Raw genomic sequence first — 20,673 nt, forward strand, 5'->3', positions numbered from 1 at the left:
AGCCCCGCCACCTTGCGCCTCCCGCGCCGCCCTGCTTCGCTGACCCCGCCGCCGGACCTCCTCCGCCCCCGGCCGTTCCCTCGCCGGAGATCCGCGTGCCGCCGCCGCCACGCCCCGGATCCGGTCGGGCCGGACCGGATCCGGTCGTCCCCGACCTCCCCGGCCTCATCCCGGCCTCCTCCCCGAGCTCCGGCCATCTTCCCCATCTTCTCTGGCGGAGATCCGGCGAGATCCATTGCCGCCTCGACATCCGTGCCACGGTCAACCATTTCCCCGGGGTGAGATTTTCTGCTAAGTCCCCGAAATCCCTGACATAATCATGCCATGTTCATCGCATCGTATCTCTGCATCTGTAGCTCTGTTTCGTGCGTGTAATATGTCAAATTGTTCGTCTCGACGAGTACTTCATTTCATTCCATTGCATCATTTTCATTTGAGCTCATATTGATGCCCGAAATGCTGTTCGAAGAGTGCATGTTGATGTTAATCTGCTGAAACTGTTATAACTTGCTCATTTGTCATTTTTGCCATGATTGATGTGTGCATCCTATGAGGTTGATGTCTACATGTGTTTTCATCTATGCTATGTCATCTTTCCAGGGGTGCCAACCACGTATTTTTGTGAATTGTGTGCTGAGTGCATCGAGCTTGTTAAGTAGGGTAGTTGCTGTTGCTGTTTTCCTGACAGATTCTGTTATATTTTGTTGCTATGTTAACATGCTTCTACTAGTCATTCTATGCATAATCTGGAGATGTTCTATAAACATGTTTTGATCCACATGTCTTGCTCTATCCATTCATACCCTTGGTTGCAATTATGGCCTGCTGTAGCTTGTTGTTATCTTGCTCCAAAGTTGCTTGAAAATGTTGCTATCAGCCTGTTTACATTAAGTTCACTTGTTTTCATGTGTTTTCCTAGTGATCCATGAACCCTATGACCTTGCTATTGCCATGCTTAGCTTCATAAACATGCCTTATTACTGTTGGTTGCCTTTCCATGCCATGTATTGCTCTGTGGTGAGTGGTTCAAGCTCACGAACATGCCTACTTATTGTTGTTCCTGCCATGTATGAATCTGTAATATAACTTGCCATGTTTACATGGGTGCCATTATATTTTCCGTGCCCTTTTGGCTCATGGTCAGTAAAGGACTTTTGATCTATGTTATTAGTAGATTCATGCCATACCTTTGTTTACCATGATAAGTTCCTGTATCATGTTGTTTGATAGCTCTAAACATTGCAACCTAATATTATTTCCTGATAAGTCTGAAACTGTTATTATTTGCAATCTTCCCATGTCCTTTTGAGCATGTTCTAGTTGTTTCTGGAGATAGCTCAGTGTTCATGTATTGTTATGCTTTACATGTACTTCATGCCCATTCCTTTTGTTATTATGTTGGGGTGCTGTAGCATATTGATTTGATGCTTGCAATATGCCTAGTTGCTGTTTTGGACAGATTGTTGCTATGACTTGTATAGAGTGTATGTGTTGAACCGTTGCTCCGTTTTGATGTGCTCTATATGAAACTTGCTTGTTTTTGCATGTAGTTCCGTATTATCATGTTGCATCCTTGTTTTGAGGGGTTTTTCTTGATGTTTTTATGCATTTTGCATCAATGCCATGCTTAACTTGTTTTGCTCATATCTTCTAGGCCGTAGCTCCGAATCTAATGAACTTTATATGTAACTTGACTAGAATTTCGTGTAGATCATCTTGGTGCATCTTAACTTGCTGTTTAACAACTTGAACATAAGGTTTATTCAGTTCTGGACCAATTTCGAAATTTGCATATGAAGACTTACCGGAATTGTTATATGTTGTTCCCGGCCTCATTTAAACTTGCTTTGATGTGTTGTTCTTGTTTGCATCATCTTTTGCCATGAGTAGCTTCGTGTAGTTATGTCATGCATCATGCTTGTTGTGCATCATGTCTTGCCTATGTGTGGTGTATTTACCATGTTGTGTGCTTCTTCTCGATAGTTCCCGTTTCGTTGCGATCGTGAGGATTCGTTCGTCTACGCTTGGTTCGTCTTCGTGACTTCATCTTCTTCATGGACTCGTTCTTCTCCCTTGCGGGATTTCAGGCAAGATGACCGCTACCCTGGATCTCACTACTATCATTGCTATGCTAGTTGCTCCGTTCTATCGCTATGCTGCGCTACCTATTACCTGTTTATCAAGCCATCCCATATTGCCATGAACCTCTAACCTTTGACACCTTTCCTATGCAAACCGTTGTTTGGCTATGTTACCGCTTTTGCTCAGCCCCTCTTATAGCGTTGCTAGTTGCTGGTGAAGTTGAAGATTTCTCCATGGTGGACAGGGTTTTGTTGGGATATCACAATATCTCTTATATTATTAATGCATCTATATATTTGGTAAAGGGTGGAAGGCTCGGCCTTATGCCTGGTGTTTTGTTCCACTCTTGCCCCCCTAGTTTTGTCATACCGGTGTTATGTTCCTGGATTTTGCGTTCCTAACGCGGTCGGGTGATTTATGGGACCCCCCTGACAGTTCACTTTGAATAAAACTTGTCCAGCAAGGCCCAACCTTGGTTTTACCATTTGCCTCACCACCACCTCCTTTTCCCTTGGAGTAATTAACCCAAGGGTCATCTTTATTATAGCCCCCCCGGGCCAATGCTTGTCTAAGTGTTGGTCCAAACTAGAGCACCGTGCGGGACCATTCCTTGGCAACTTGGATTCGTCGGTACCTGTACGCTTAGCTCATCCGGTCGTGGCCTGAGACGAGATACGCGCGGCTACTATCAGGATGTCGGCACGCCGGGAGGTTTTGCTGGTCTTGTTTTACCATTGTCGAAATGTTTTGTAAACCGGGATTCCGAGACTGATCGGGTCTTCCTGGGAGAAGGTCTATTCCTTCATTGATCGCGAGAGCTTGTCATGGGCTAAGTTGGGACACCCCTGCAGGGTTTAAACTTTCGAGAGCCGTGCCCGCGGTTATGTGGCAGATGGGAATTTGTTAATGTCCGGTTGTAGATAACTTGACACCAGATCCGAATTAAAACGCATCAACCGCGTGTGTAGCCGTGATGGTCTCTTCTCGGCGAAGTCCGGGAAGTGAACACGGTTTCTGTGTTATGATTGACATAAGTAGGAGTTCAGGATCACCTCTTGATCATTGCTAGTTCACGACCGTTCCTTTGTTTCTCTTCTCGCTCTCATTTGCGTATGTTAGCCACCATATCATGCTTAGCCGCTGCTGCAACCTCACCACTTTACCCCTTCCTTTCCCATTAAGCTTTGCTAGTCTTGATACCCATGGTAATGAGATTGCTGAGTCCTCGTGGCTCACAGATTACTACAACAACAGTTGCAGGTACAGGTTATGTGATGATCTTGACGCGAGAGCGATGCTTGCTTGCTTTGAGTTCTTCTTCTGCTTCCTCTTCGATCAGGGGATAGGTTCCAGGTCGGCAGCCTGGGCTAGCAGGGTGGATGTCGTTCGAGTTTCTGTTTGTGTTTCATCCGTAGTTGGATGGTGTTCTTATGCATTGTGATGTTGTAATCGTGTGGCATTGTATGCCTTTTGTATGTATCCCCATCTATTATGTAATGTTGATGTAATGATATCCACCTTGCAAAAGCGTCTTCAAGATGCGCTTCTATCCTTGGTGGGACCTTCGAGTTCCTTTAGGATAGGGTCGCATCTTGGGCGTGACACATCCACTCCTTCATGACGGACTTCCAAAACCTCAACGCTCAAACTGAAAGCCTTAACAGAGCCCACCTCATTCTACTACCCAAAAAGATCATGCCAACACTCCCGACGCTTACCGCCCGATCTCCCTCTAAAATTGTCCCATCAAAGCCGTTGCAAAAGTGCTTACCAACAGACTAAAACCGATAATACCACTGCTTGTCCATGGCAAACAAACTGGTTTCATTCCATGGCGTAGCATAGCTGAAAATTTTATCTTCGCTGCAGACCTCATAGGCGCCTGCCATACCAGAAAAGCCCTAACCATGGTCATCAAATTGGACTTTAGCAAAGCCTTCGACTCCCTCTTTTGGGACTCTCTTGCTTCCATCTTACGCTGCCGCGGCTTCCCGCCAAAATTCTCAGGATGGGTTCATGACCTCCTAGCAACCGGGAAAACTGTCGTGATGCTGAATGGGATCCCCGGAAGCTGGATAAATTGCAAAAATAGGCTCAGACAAGGTGACCCCATCTCTCCCTACCTCTTCATCATCGTTGCTGATCTCCTACAACAAATGATCCAACAAGACTGCGACCTAGCTCATCTCAGTCACCCCCTGTTCTCGCATCTCCCGCCAAACGTTTTACAATATGCTAATGACACCCTCATCATCGCCAAGGCATCCAATGATGCTGCTCAGCAGTTAAAAAACATCCTTCATGATTACGTCATGGCCACCGGCCTCACTATCAACTTCGCAAAAATAACTTTCATACCCATGCACGTCAGCACTGCCATGGCAGACTCCATTGCCTCCACCTTGCAATGCCCAACCTCAACTTTTCCGCAGATCTACCTAGGCCTCCCCCTAACACCCACACGACTACCTACAAATGCCTTCCTACCGATCATCGAACGCTGCTGTAAATTCTTGACGGGTTGGCGCGCCAAAATCCTCTCCAAAGGGGATAGGCTCATCCTATTATCGGTTGTGCTCGACTCCCTTCTAGTCTACTTCATGTCAGTCTTCCCCATCCCCAAAAGTGTTCTGAAAACCCTAGACTCTATTCGACGAGCTTTTTTTGGGCTGCGGAGGAAACTTGCACTGGTGCTCAATGCTTAGTTGCTTGGAAAAATGTGTGTAAACCAAAGAACTGTGGTGGTCTAGGTCTAAAAAATCTTCATCAGCAGAACAAATGCTTACTTATGAAATTTGCTGTAAAAGCTTTCTTACCAGACAAAACACCTTGGTTTGACTGGATCGCCTTGCAACACCCAAATGCCCTCATTGCTCCACAAAATAGCCACTCCTTCATTTGTCGAACAATAATTCAACAGCTGCCAGCACTCCATGCCATCTCATTTGTACTCACAAACTCCGGCACTAATACGTACTTCTGGCTAGATACTTGGATACACAACCAACCCCTTGCTACTTTATTCCCCTGACTATATTCACACACCACTTACCACTAGCTCGTGTGGCTGATGTCCTGAATCACGGTTTGGAAACAATCCTATGGAACCGCCTAACATCTGATGCTGCTACCGAGTTGTGCTCTTTCTTGTCTCTCCTGCAGGATTTTTAGTTGTCAACAGGACCGGACGAGCGCTACCTCAATTGTGGCATGCGCTTCTCCACGAGGGCAGCATACACGCTAACCATGGGCGCCAACGACGACGATGGCGATGTGCACGCCGTTGCCATCTGGTCTTCATGCGTTCCAAATCACCTGAAGATCTTTGTATGGCTCCTGTATCGGGATCGGCTCAACTCAAAAAGCAACCTTCAGTGCAAGCATATTGTCACCGACTCACTATGCCCGCCGCTGCGGACATGATGGTGAAACCAGCTCACACATATTCCTGGACTGTCCGCTTTCACAACGTATTTGGCAACGGATCGGCCTCTCTCCTTTGAGTAGCATTGATGGACTCTGGAACTGCCGTCTACCTAGGTGGATGCGGTAATCTGGCACTTCGTCGTCCTCATCATCCTATGGAAGATTTGGGATTCCAGAAACGCTATGACCTTCAAGCAACAAAATCATCACAGTATCCTCACCCTCAGGCGAACCGTGGATGACCTAATGCTTTGGATGCACCGGATGAAGAAACTGGTGCACAAGCAGGCCGCCTCCTACTGGCGTTCCTACCTCTTATCACGACTACACGTGCTTATGTAATTCCCCTTTGTAATCAGTCTGATGATGGGTTACAAACTTGAGAAATATATTCAGGTGGTGAGCTCCCCCCGGTGATATTTCAGAAAAAATCGCAGCCCCTCACCCGTCATTCTCTCCGATTTCACTCGCTCCCTTCATCCCGACACCCTCGTACCCATTCCCACCCTTCCCTGACACCAACCATAGAAGCCGCTGCCAAGCGTCGGCGGCGAGCCTTCCCTTGATTCGAGCCTCCTTTCCTCGTCCCCTCTCCTTCCCTGACCCCTCTTTCCACCCCCAAACGCCTGTTGCTCCGCCCCTCCCCTTGTTGCTTTGCGATATCATCTCACTGCCGGTGAGCTTCACAGCACGGACGCCTCCTTTCTCTACTAGTTTCAGTATGTACAACACGCTATTACTGGAGTACTAGTACATTATAACTGTCTCGGTGAGATTGAAACTAAAGTACTAAACATGCCATTACAAATCCTTGTGGCAGCCAAACATGTTTGTCTGTAATTGGATTTCCATTCCACCAAATTAAATCGCAGCAGAGATTTCATTTTGTTAGAAGGGAGAGAGGGAGATTGGGGGAATTGTTGTTTGTATTGCTTGAGCCTCATGGGCATATATATAGGAGTACAATGACCAACTTGCAGTACAAGACAAGGCAGTACAATGACCAACTTCCTAATAAGCTTGAAGTCGACCGGGAGGGGGGGGGAGGGTGGGCTGATCATCACATGGAGTCTTTGGAGTAGCAGCGGTGCTCATGGGATAAACTCAAGTTCAATGTACATGGAAGTTTGACGCATGGACGAATCCAAGGTGGCGGAGAATATTCACCAAGGTGGAATTTGTTAGAGTTGTGTCGAATATAGTGTACAAGGTAAGTTACAGTTGGACTATGAGTTGTATTGTGTTTAGATAGGATATGGAGTCGTGTCCTAGTAGGACACTTGTATCCTAGGCCTCTCATATATAACGGGGGTACACACATTAAGTAACCTATGCCAACATAATAGCACATGCGCGCAAGGGGGAGCCGGCGGCCGGGTAGCCGGTGTGCGGTATTATGACGGTGTCACAGGGAGGAGCGCCCGTAGTCAGGCCCCGAGGATGTAGCCATATCGATGAACCTCGTTAACAAATTTCGGTGTCGTGCTCGTGTGATTGCTTGGTCCTCGGATGATCGACAGTGGCCTCGGATTTATTCTAACAGTGCATAGGCCTGGCATAACTAATAGTTTCTCAGTATTTGTATATTCTTTTTATCTTTTTTTTCGAAAAGGGGGTTTGCCCCGGCCTCTACATCATGACTATGCATATTCCTTTTATCTAAATAAATATATACTAGTATAGGCATGTACAGATGGCATTGAGTTGTGTAATGAATATGATGTGTTAGGAACCTTAGAAGTTAGCTATATGCACATGCGTTCCAAACATACATAATAAAATAGTGAGAATAATTCATTGATCGAACATGTTGTGTATAGGAAATTTATTTTTGATTTGGCACTTGAGTTGCTAAATGATTTGGTGTGTAGTTTTACAAGATGGAAAATCTGTTGCAATGTATCAGTGGCTTCTCAACGCGGATAGTTTACATTGAGGCTTAGAGACAGTGTATATTTTTAGTGGCACTCAGTTGCAAATGATTAGATGTGCTACGAAGTTGCCTGGAAAATTCTGCTAATTTTACGGAAATATCCCTTGTGACGTGGTCATGGATGTGGTGACTTCTCAACCGCAATAATTGACCTTGAAAGCCGTGTCATGTCAACTTGCAAAGATTTCGTCATATCCCATAGTGGCCATTCAATGGAAATAATTGAAGACAATGATTAACTAAATCCAGCTCCATAATTAGTTGGCAGATCGACATTAGTACTACCTACTACGCATAATAAGATCCTAAACGAGTTGGCCTTATAGGCACAAAGGCTCTCAAGGTACTACTAGAGCTGCATCATTGCATTATTTTGCAAAGGCTCTCCAATTAGTACAGAAGCGGCAGACACCAAACCTCGTTGTCACATACGGCAAAAAAAATGAAGAAAAAAACTAACCTTGTTATCTCAAGATGACAATACAAATCTTTGCGCGAGCTCAGTGGTCTCCATCCCGACACACGAACTCATGAAAAATTAGAGCCTCAAAGGTCAGCTCAAAGATGAAGCGCCGCTTGATCGCCTTTTTTACTAGAAAGAAAACCTAACCTGAGCTACTAGCCGGATTGGAGGCATTGGGATCTTCCGATTGCATAGTTACTAACGAATATGATGTTTGCATATTTCAATCTGATTGCCAACCGGGCCTGTCACCCAAGTATAATGTGTTACTGACCTTAGATGTTAACTATATGCACATGCATTACAAGCATACATCACAAAATAGTAAGGATATATTATCGAACATGTTGTGTACAAAAAATTATATTTTGGACACTTCTGCTTTGGTACAAACCCCCTAATAAGCACATTAATGGAGGAGATCTCTCCAATCCAGTGGCACTACGGCGTTGATCCGTTCATGGTCATTACTCACTCCGATGGAGGCCAGGGAGCATTTGGTTACTGGGTCTATCTGGTGGGAGATGGTTGCTCGGGATATCTTCAACCGGTTTGGATGGCGGTCATGTAATAGGATAGGCAATTAGTTTTCCTATCTCTTTAGCCAGCCGGTTGTGGCTCTTTTATTGGCTAGTTAGTGTTTCTAGCCTTCTGCGCTCTGTGTGGGCTGCTTTTTATTGTTTTCAGTTTGAGACTATGGAACTTTGTACGCACATTTTGTTGCTTAGTTAATAAGATGGCTGTATGCATCACTCTTGATGCAGAGGCCGGGGAGTCCCCCCTTTTCAAAAAAAAAACTTATATCTGTAATCTCTCCTTTACAATTGTGTTTTGTTCTTTTGCTTCACATATTCAAATTCCAATGACTAGTTTCAAATACTTTGTGATGTGGAACCTTTGTCAGTCTTCTGGGAAGCAAGGTTCGGCATGGCGAGCTAAAGATCGTTGACTCCACGCATGCTCACTGCACTTGGCGTGTGCGTAAACTCTTTGTTGGCTGGTGCATAGTGCACTCAGGACAGTCAGTAGTTCCTGAAAAAGCTCACGAAGGAAACTCAAGCAGGAGAGTGACGACGTGCGCACACGAAGGGCACTGAGGAGTAAGTGGCAGGATTTCTTTCCGCCCTTTTTCTGTTGCTGCTGCCTGCTGGGTTCTCTGGCTCCCATGTAGAGGGGTAACTGGTCTAGGTCATCGGCGCCGAGGATATATGTGGAGACGGTCCTCGCCAAGCTAACAAACCTCTTGCTGAACCTTTGGTACTAGCTGATCCGTTGCTGTTGGGTATGTAAAAATGTAAAACGTTTCATTTGCCAATTTATTTGACAACCTTACGTTTGCTATGTCGTGCGGGGAGCCAACATTGGTTCTTGGTAGGTTTATACCAAGAAATAAATTAGAGTACTATACTGCGATGAGAGTTGGTACATGCATTTCTGTATCAGACTAGATTGATCAGTATGCGACACTCATCTGTGAATGATGGCATGGACTGGTTGCAGGTTGTGCGCGCGAGGGTGTCTGAGAATGAGATGGCGCCATTGACGAACGAGCAGCGCTACGCGCGACAATAGAGCATCCAACGTAAACGCTGGAGTACACCAAAGCGACAGCAGCAGCGGCAGGGAGAGCCGCCCCATGACTAAATTGTCAACATAATAAAACACCACATTTCGGGCTTGCTCTGCGAAAAACCACCGGGTCGCTAATCATTTGCAAAAAACACCGCACATTCAGTAAACATTTTGCAGTTTGCACTGAACCGGTCATTTGGCATGGTTGAGGGCGTTTCCGATAGGTGGGGCCCAAAATCTGTCGACGTGGCATAACGGACGGCAGCCCATTCGTGCAAGGCCCAAAATCTGCTGGAATTTTGTCTATTATGGGCCAGGCCAATAGCAGTTTCAAAAATTCCTAATAAATCCTAGAGGCCCACGCAGCCCATTCGTGCAAGGCAAGAGGTGAAACTAAAGTTTAGTCCCACATTGCTAGTTTAGAGGTTGGACCTCTTTATAAGGGAGGTTCTTTCCCCACATGTATGAGCATGAGAACAAGAGGGACATCCACGCGCGCTCCTCCTCCGCCACCCGCCTCGCCACGCCTCGTCCTGACGTGCCTTGTTCGCGTCCCTCTCCTGTGCCTATATAAGAGAGGTCGCTCCTCTCTAGAGATACACATCAGAAGGTCCTCTTCCTCTCGCCACAAAGTTCCTGAGCACTGCGCTGCTGCTACAATCTTCCCCATCCCGGCTTGCGGCATGCACCGCAGGTCGGGACAGTAGCCCTCCGAAACCGCACCTTTTGAGTCCTGTACGGGAGAAGGGTGATAAGGTTTTTAGGGAGCGCTCAACGCGACTACTAACTTATTCGTCACGGACGCCCCGGACTCCGACGACTACTCCCCGACGACGACTTCTTCCCCGACGTCGACAACCTCCTCGACGACATGGCTAGCGAGGACACCGACCCTAAGACCGGTGCATCTACTCCCGTTCCGTACGTTCTAATACTCTTCCTGTTAGAGGTTCTGTCACAACTTCTTGCTCTAGTGTCTGTTCTAGATGGGTTCGGTTCTAGTTAATATATGCAGATGCTATTTACCTTCTCTCTGTCAAATCACCCGACTTGTTTTATCACTACTATATTAGTCATGCTTTATCTAGTATTTCCGTTAATAAAATCATTCGGTAAATTGCTCATATTTCCAACAATCCAAAAATCTTATTATAGGCAATTTACCCCGAGTGGTTTTGCTGCTTCCATGAGACCTCCTATGTTTGAGGGTATCCACTATAAGAGGTGGCGCATGAGAGCAGTCTTATGGTTTCAAACCATGAGTTGCTATGACGCCACTCTTAGCAAACCTGAAGGAGAGCAAGATGCTCAACAGGCACAAGCTTTTCAGAAAATGGATACCTTGTTTAAGGCTGCTCTCTGGAGTGTTCTTGGTGAGAACATAGTTGATGCTTATGCGTCAATTGATAATGGAAAAGATATGCGGGACGCACTCGAGGCCAAGTTTGGGGTCTCGGATGCTGGCACTGAGCTGTACATCATGGAGCAATTCTATGACTACATGATGACTGAAGAGCGCTCCGTGGTTAAGCAAGCTCATGAGATACAGTCATTTTCTAGAGAACTTGAGCACTTCAATTGTGTCCTGCCGGACAAGTTTATTGCCATAGGTATCATCACTAAGCTTCCTCCCACGTGGAGGAACTTTGCTACCTCACTGAAGCATAAGAGGCAGGAGTTTTCCGTTCCAGATCTCATTGGTACTCTTGATGTGGAAGAAAAGGCGAGAGCAAAGGACAACCGTGCTCGAGGTATTGAGGGAGGTTCTACTGCCAATCTGGTACAGAAGAAGAACTTCCAGCCCCACAAGTTCAAGAACAAGGGCAAGTTTGATGGTAAAGCAAAGTTTGATGGGAAGAACAAGGTTGTGCAACACACGAACTTCAAGAAGAAGAATGACAAGAAGAAAGGTGTTTGTCATGTGTGTGGGATCCTGATCATTGGGCTCCTAGTTGCCCTAATCGCTATGACAAGCGTCATCCTGGGAAAGGCGGCAAGACCGCTAATGTTGTCATTGGAGACACTGACATGAAGGATGCTGGGTATGGTATATTTCCCACAATTCTTTTAGTATGTCATTCTCCTGATTGGTTGATTGACACGGGTGCTAATGTGCATGTATGTGGTGATATTTCCATGTTTTCGTCTTATCAGACCGCATGGACTTCAACCGTTTTGATGGGTAACGGTTCAAGTGCTTTTGTTCATGCTGTTGGCACGGTCGATCTGAAGTTTACTTCGGGGAAGATCGTGCGGCTGAAGAACGTGCATTATGTCCCCTCCGTCAATAAAAATCTTGTTAGCGAATCTCTCCTGTGTAGAGATGGCTACAAGCTTGTCTTTGAGTCGAATAAATTTGTAATTTCCAAGTATGGAACCTTTGTTGGTAAAGGCTATGAGTCAGGAGGCCTGCTTCGTTTATCCTTATCAGATGTTTGCAATAAAGTTGTTAATCATGTTTGCAACAATAGTGAATCAAATGTGTGGCATTCACGTCTCTGTCATGTTAACTTTGGTTGCATGTCGCGACTAGCGAAGTTAAACTTAATCCCTAGTTTCACCACTGTCAAGGGATCTAAGTGTCAAGTGTGTGTGCAAGCTAAGCAACCTCGTAAGTCTCATGTGACTGTGGAAACGAGAAATCTTGCACCACTAGAGCTCATACATTCAGATCTATGTGAAATGAATGGTGTTTTGACAAAAGGTGGAAAGAAGTATTTTATGACCTTGATTGATGACTCCACTAGTTACTGCCATGTGTATCTTCTGAAATCTAAGGATGAGGCTTTGAACTACTTCAAGATCTATAAAGCTGAAGTGGAAAACCAACTTGATCGAAAGATCAAGAGGCTTAGGTACGATAATGGTGGAGAGTATTTCTCAAATGAATTTGATTCCTTTTGTGCGGAACATGTTATAATCCATGAGAGAACGCCTCCCTATTCACCTCAGTCAAATGGGGTGGCCGAACGAAAGAACCGTACTCTAACTGATTTGGTTAAGGCCATGTTAGACACATCGGGTCTCTCCAAGGCATGGTGGGGGGAGGCGATATTGACTGCATGTCATGTCCTAAACCGAGTTCCCACAAAGAACAAAGAGATAACTCCATTCGAGGAATGGGAGAAGAAAAGGTTAAAGCTCTCTTATCTACGAACCTGGGGTTGTTTGGCGAAAGTCAATGTGCCAATTCCAAAGAAGCGGAAGCTGGGACAAAAAAATGTGGATTGTGTTTTCCTGGGATATGCTTTTCATAGCATTGGTTATAGATTCTTGGTTATAAAATCTGAGGTACCTGACATGCATGTCGGTACGATCATGGAGTCGAATGATGCGACTTTCTTTGAAGTTATCTTTCCCATGAAGGATATGGCTACCTCATCTAATTAGGAGATGCCTAGTTCATCGAATCAGGAACCAGTTACAATTACTGAACCTGCCATTTCGATGGGACACTTTGGAAGTCCTGTGGAGGAAAACAATGAAGCTCCTACTTGGAGCAAGAGACAGAGGACTGCAAAGTCCTTTGGTGATGATTTTCTTGTGTATCTCATAGATGAAACCCCCAGTTCTATTTCAGAGGCCTATGCATCTAAAGGTGCTGACTACTGGAAGGAAGCAGTTCGTAGCGATATGGATTCCATCTTGGTGAATGAAACTTGAGAGATAACTGATCGTCCTTATGGGTGCAAACCTATAGGATTCAAATGGGTATTCAAGAAGAAGCTTAGGCCTGATGGTACTATTGAAAAGTACAAGGCTCGACTCGTGGCTAGGGGTTATACCCAAAAGGAAGGTGAAGACTTCTTTGATACTTACTCACCCGTGGCTTGACTGACCACTATTCGAGTTCTAATTTCACTAGCTGCCTCACATGGTCTTCTCGTTCATTAAATGGATGTTAAGACTGCTTGCCTAAATGGAGAGTTGGACGAGGAAATTTATATGGAACAACCAGATGGGTTTGTAATAGATGGTCAAGAAGGGAAAGTGTGCAAGTTGCTAAAGTCTTTGTATGGACTCAAGCAAGCACCCAAAAAGTGGCATGAGAAGTTTGAAAGAACTTTAACAGCTGCAGGCTTTGTTGTGAACGAAGCTGACAAATGTGTGTACTATCGCCACGGTGGGGGCGAGGGAGTTATGCTTTGCTTGTATGTTGACGACATACTGATTTTCGGAACAAATCTGAATGTTATTAAGGAGGTCAAGGATTTCCTATCTCGCTGCTTTGAGATGAAGGATTTAGGAGTGGCTGATGTCATTCTGAACATCAAGTTGTTGAGAGATGATGATGGTGGGATTACATTGCTTCAATCTCACCATGTGGAAAAGATCTTGAGTCGCTTTGGCTACAGTGACTGCAAGCCCTCTCCAACACCATATGATGCTAGTGTGTTGCTTCGAAAGAATCGAAGAATTGCTAGAGACCAATTGAAATATTCTCAGATTATTGGCTCGCTTATGTACTTAGCCAGTGCTATAAGACCTGACATCTCTTTTGCTGTTAGCAAACTGAGCCGGTTTGTCTCAAAACCAGGAGATGTGCATTGGAAAGCTCTAGAGAGAGTTTTGCGTTATTTGAAAGGCACTGTGAATTATGGAATTCACTACACTGGGCACCCAAAGGTGCTTGAAGGGTATAGTGACTCAAACTGGATCTCAGATGCCGATGACATAAAGGCCACAAGAGGTTATGTATTCACTCATGGAGGTGGCGCTATTTCTTGGAAGTCTTGCAAGCAGGTTGATGTATATCTTAATGTGTTCTAAGTGGCCCATTTAAGCAGAGATGTTGTCCTGTAGAACATCTTTTGAAGAACACGCCTATATGAGTCTGATTATCAAACGTCGCAATCTATGAGAGTAGGGTTCTTTCTAGTAAACTCATGAAAGGTTTCGGAGTATGACACATAAGCTCCACCCGCGTGGAAGACCCACGATAGCCACGTATCGGTCAAGGCTTTATGTGAAGCTAGATTAACAGAAAACTTGCAGTTCAAGGCCCAGTCCACTATCCAAGTTGCTTACTAGTGTAGCATAGAGTTCTAGGTGGAAGAACAACTTAACAGTCTCCACTGTAGTACCTGTATATAAAACAGAGTTTTGGAACCAAAGGCAAATTTTGTGTGCCTCTGGGATCTGGTGGGGGATTGCTGGAATTTTGTCTATTATGGGCCAGCCCAATAGTAGTTTCAGAAATTCCTGATAAATCCTAGAGGCCCACGCAGCCCATTCGTGCAAGGCAAGAGGTGGAACTAAAGTTTAGTCCCACATTGCCACTTTAGAGGGAGTTGGACCTCTTTATAAGGGAGGTTCTTTCCCCACATGTATGAGCATGATAACAAGAGGGACATCCACGCGCGCTCCTCCTCCGCCGCCTGCCTCGCCACGCCACGCCTCATCACGACGCGACGCGATGCAACACGAGCGGGTTGCGGGAATGAGCCGAGCCGATGTCTAAATTTTTGCCACGCACGACGGGTATACGAAAGGTCACACGGGAGCTGAAATGTTTTGCTATAGTGGAGAACGAATACAAACGACGCGCCACTTCGCGTGCTGCCTGTTCACTTCGTCTCCCTCCGTTGGTTCACCTCCCATCGCAGCCTGTTCGCGTCCCTCTCCTGTGCCTATATAAGAGAGGTCGCTCCTCTCTAGAGATACACATCAGAAGGTCCTCTTCCTCTCACCACAAAGTTCCTGAGCACTGTGCTGCTGCTACAATCTTCCCCATCCCGGCTTGCGGCGTGCACCGCATGTCGGGACAGTAGGCCTCCGAAACCGCACCTTTTGAGTCCTGTACGGGAGAAGGGTGATAATGTTTTTGGGGAGCGCTTAGCGCGACTAATGACTTCTTCGTCACGGACGCCCCGGACTCCGATGACTACTTCCCCGATGACGAGTTCTTCCCCGACGTCGACAACCTCCTCGACGACATGGCTGGCAAGGACCCCGACCCTAAGATCGGTGCATCTACTCCTGTTCCGTACGTTCTAATACTCTTCCTGTTAGAGGTTCTGTCACAACTTCTTGCTCTAGTGTCTGTTCTAGATGGGTTCAGTTCTAGTTCATATATGCAGATGCTATTTACCTTCTCTCTGTCAAATCACTCGACTTATTTTATCACTGTTATATTAGTCGTGCCTTATCTAGTATTTCTGTTAATAAAATCATTAGGTAAATTGCTCATATTTCCAACACATGCATTTCTATATCTGACTAGATTGATCAGTATGCGACACTCATCTGTGAATGACGGCATGGACTGGTTGCAGGTTGTACGTGCGAGGGTGTTTGAGAATGAGATGGCGCCATTGATGAACGAGCAGCGCTATGCGCGACAATAGAGCATCCAACGTAAACGCTGGAGTACACCAAAGCGACAGCAGGAGCGGCAGGGAGAGCCGCCCCGTGACTAAATTGTCAACATAATAAAACACCACATTTCGGGCTTGCTCTGCGGAAAACCACCAGGTCGCTAGTCATTTGCAAAAAACACCGCACATTCAGTAAACATTTTGTAGTTTGCACTAAACCGGTCATTTGGTGTGGTTGAGGGCGTTTCTGACAGGTGGGGCCCAAAATCTGTCGGCATAGCATAACGGACTGCAAACGGCGCCGTCTTCTCGAGACGACTTGGTCCGCTCATGTCGGTCGGGCCGACCGTGCGTGCCCCACTCCACTTCTCACTCACTCACTCCTCTGCTCTCCCTCGCGCTCTCAACCTTGCTCTGCCTCCTCTCGTCTCCGCTCGCCGCCAGCCGCCATGTTGTCTTGGAGCGACGACAAGAGAGTGAGGACTCTGACGTGCAGTTCATCTCTTCGTACAACTCGCCTATTGAGGTCAGTTGGTTCCAGCAGGAATGCATTTAGGGTTTCAATTTGGGCATTTTGGATTTATGGTTTCAGCTCGATTTGAACCAGTACATCTGTGTTGCCCAGATCCCACCAACAATCGATGACCCGTTGTTCACTGGTGCTGTTGACGATTTGAGGGTGATGTGCGAGCATGGCAAGCCAGGGAAGAAATGTGTTGCATACCAGGGATTAAGCACTGGGAGGAGGTTCATTTCTTGTGCCCTAGAAGTAAGTTAGCAAATTAGTTGCAAACTGATACCTCTCCTGTGTAGTATAGTTCATCTGTTCTAGGGTTAACTGTTCATGTTCTAGGGTTCACTGTTCATTGTTCATAGTTCCTGTTCAAAGTTCATAGATACTTATTTTTGTTCATAGTCACTATTCATGTTAGGGACACCTTAACTTTGTTAGCAAATGGATTTTTTTAATTTTGTCAGTTGAATTGATCTAACTGAATCTGCACCTTAATTGTAACCTTAACTTAACTGAATGTGTAACATGTGGCAAATTGTTTGAACTACTTTATTTTGTATTGCAGGGAGCTAATAACTATGGATTAGTGCAGTGGGTAGATGAGGAGTGGCCAGATCATCTGCAGAATGTCCTCCACAAACTGTGGCTTATGTATGAGGAAAGCAACCAGGCCAATAAGATGGCATGCCTGGAGCATTCATTTACTGTGCATGATCTAACACAACAGAAAAAATAGCTGCAGGAGACTTATGAGAAGCTTGTTGAAGATGTGAACATCCTCTTGGATTCCCAGGATAATGTGCCACAAGTAAATTATTTGAATGTTGCTGATAGCATCATGGAAAGGATGTTGAGATCAAAAAATTGAAGGTAGTTGTTGATCAGTTGAAGTTGATTCATGTTGCTCAAGGCACTGTCCTTAGGAATTTCAAGTTCAATCATCTGAAAGAGAAGTAAAGGATAAGCTCTGATAAGAGGACTTTGGAGTTTTGCTTTGCTGACCTAAAGAAAGAGAAGCATAAGCTGGATTGCTTCATTGCTGAGTTGATTAAAGAGAAGGAGAAGTTGAGCATTGAGAAGACTACTTTGCAGTGTTCTGTTGCTGACCTGAAGAAAGCTGGTGAAATTAACAAGAGGAAGCTGAAGGAAATCAAGGATATTTGTGCTGAAGAATAAATTGTGCTTTCATATGACCATGTGGGTCTTTGTCTTTAGTTACTAGCTTTTAACTATGGCTTGTAGTGTGTTAAGTTTGAATCTGTTGAACTAAGATACTTTTGTGTGCTGAAGCATTGAACTATGGCTTGTAATGTGTGCTAAGTTTGAATCTATAGAACTAAGCTTTGAAGCATGTCATGTCATGTAATGAGTTGAGTTTGGATCCTTTAATCAAGGTTTGTTTGTAGTTTGGATCCTTCACTTAGGGGTTGGTCCACGCCGAGCCACCCTAAGTGACAAATTTGCCTAACTTAGGGGTTGGTCGACACCGAGCCACCCTAAGTGACAAATTTGCCTCACTTAGGGGTTGGTCGACGCTGAGCCACCCTAAGTGAAAAATTTGCCTCACTTAGTGGTTGGTTGAAGCCGAGCCACCCTAAGTGACAAATTTAACTCACTTAGTGGTTGGTCGACACCGAGCCACTTTAAGTGACAAATTTGACTCACTTAGTGGTTGGTCGATGCCGAGCCACCCTAAGTGACAAATTTGACTCACTTAGTGGTTGGTCGACGCCGAGCCACCATAAGTGACAAATTTGACTCACTTAGTGGTTGGTCGATGCTGAGCCACCCTAAGTGACAAATTTTCCTCACTTAGTGGTTGGTCGACGCCGAGGCACCCTAAGTGACAATTTCATAAACATCATATTGTAGATGACAGCCTCATCACCATCGTCATCATCATAACTAGAAGATCATAAACGAGATCATCATCATGATAGTGTACATGAAAGCTGGATGAAAGGAAGTTTAAATGACAGCATAATAGAGAACATAATCATCCTCATGCATAAAAGTCTACATGACAGTCTACAAGACATCCTCATGTATAAAAGTCTTGGTCATCATAACCATAAGTAGGTAACTTACATGGTGCCATCACCAACTAGCCAAAATAGGCTGCATTAAACTGGTTTCAACTTGACAAACTGACAAAAGTTTTCAACATCACAAACTGATCATTGTTTTCAACATCACCATCATGAAATTACTTCTTCTTGCTGCCCTGAGAACAATTGAACCGCTTAGACATCTTGTAAGTAGGTTTTCTCAGCCTTCCAGTACCTGAAGCTCTAGGTGGTATGAAGGTTTTCTTTGCCCTTGGCTTTGCAGCAGTAGAAGAACTTGGCCTTGAAGCTGCAGCACTAGATGAACCTGGCCTTGAAGCATCAACAGTAGATGCAGTTGCTCTCCTAGTTGCAGGAGGAGCTGATGGAGTTGCCATAGGTGCTGGTGGAGCTGTACTTCTTGCCCTGGGAACTGCTGGAGCTGAAGGAGTTGCCCTAGGTGCTGGTGGAGCAGTAGTTCTTGCCCTGGGTGCTGTTGGAGCTGATGGAGTTGCCCTTGGGGCTGGTGATGGAGCTGCATCATCTCTTCTGTTTTCCTGTTCTGTAAACATACAACGATTACAAAATACTATAGGAAATATAATCATAAAATGAATTTTTTGAAGTTTGGACAATTAACCTGATGTTGGTTCCTTCTCATTGCAAGGGCTGGCTTGAGAATTTTGTGTGCTTCTTTCCTGGCTTGTCTCTAAAAACAGGTGGCGCTATGTCAGGGGTCCCAGTCTTTGGCCATAAATCAGGCCCAAGCACAGGATAGACAATTGGACTGTAGGCTGCTTGGTACATTGGTTTCTTGAAGAAATCACTAACAAAATCTTCTGGGTGCAGTTTTTCCTTGTTAATTGTAGAAACACCATGCTTGCAAGGAACCCCAGTCATGTCCCATTGGCTACACCCACATGTATGCACTTGCAGATTTATTGCATAAGTGATTTCTCCACTACTAACCTAGTATAGATTAGGTCCTACTTTGATGGACTGATAGTATTTGGCTTTTTATGTTTTTCTTCTTCTAGCTTTTCAGCATATGTTGGGCATATCTGCCACTTTGCTGTGTCAGTCTTGGTCCTATTGGCATTGAACTTAACTAGCAGTTTAGTTCTGATGCCATCAACCATGGTTTTAATTGGTTTCCCTCTCACATCAAGTGTCATTTTGTTGAAAACTTCACTGATATTGTTAACAGCCAAATCAGTTTTACAATTTTTGTCCATGGCATGTCTAGCCCATGTATGCTTGGGTATCTTTCTAAGCCATTTCCAAGCTGCCTCACACTCTCTTTTCATGCCATCCATTGCTTTATCAAAACCATGCTCAGTATATGCATAACTAGCCTGATCCATGTACTTCTTTAACTCTTCACCTCTAAAGCCAGCTGTTTGAAAGTTCTGATAAATATATCTAAGGAAGAATCTTTGAGGGCAATTTGGGAAGACATTGTTTATGGCTTTAAGAAGTCCATGTTTAAATAACTAGTGTTTAGAAAATAATATAACAACACACTATTTGACAGTACTAAGCATGCTGAATCTTTAGTACATATTAAGAATGATGATGTGTGAGTTACCTTTTGTCTATCAGAAATGATAGTGTATGGGCCATACTTCCCTGACTCACCACCAAGAGCTTACTTGACCTGGGTTAGAAACCAGGACCAGCTGGCAGTGTCTTCTTTGTCCACAATTGCAAATGCAATGGGGAAGATGTTGTTATTACCATCTCTTCCAGTTGCAGCCAATATTTGCTGCCCAGTTGTCAACTTAACAAAGCAACCATCAACACCTAAATCAAAATATAACACATTAGTTCCAGGACATCATAAAAGATAGAAACTACACCACGTAATGCAAGTACCTATGAAGGGTCTGCAACCATTTAGGAAGCCCTCTTTGCAAGCATTCAGGCACATGAACAAGCCATGAAATCTAGGATTTATGCTAGTATGGGCCTTTAATTGCTTTGTTGTAACAATGCATCTACTTCCAGGATTGGTATCCAGCACAGCTTGGAGGTAATCCCTTATCTTTGTGTATTGTGCCCTCTGATCTCCTTGTACAACATTCTTAGCTGCTTTCCTTGCCCTGTAGGCCATGTGAATGGACACTTCTATTCCATGTTTTTTCTTCAAATTCTCCATTATTGCCTGCACTGGTGTATTTATGTCTGACCTCAATTGTTCCTCACACTCATGTGCAAACCACCTTGCAGTCACTTTGGTGCTCTCTCCTACAGCAGGACAATTGTGGTACGAGTTCAATTTCTTTATGCAAAATGTCCTCTCATGTGCAATTTGGGAAGCC

The sequence above is a fragment of the Triticum dicoccoides genome, chromosome 5B (assembly GCF_002162155.2).
Source record: "Triticum dicoccoides isolate Atlit2015 ecotype Zavitan chromosome 5B, WEW_v2.0, whole genome shotgun sequence".
Taxonomy (NCBI): domain Eukaryota; kingdom Viridiplantae; phylum Streptophyta; class Magnoliopsida; order Poales; family Poaceae; genus Triticum; species Triticum dicoccoides.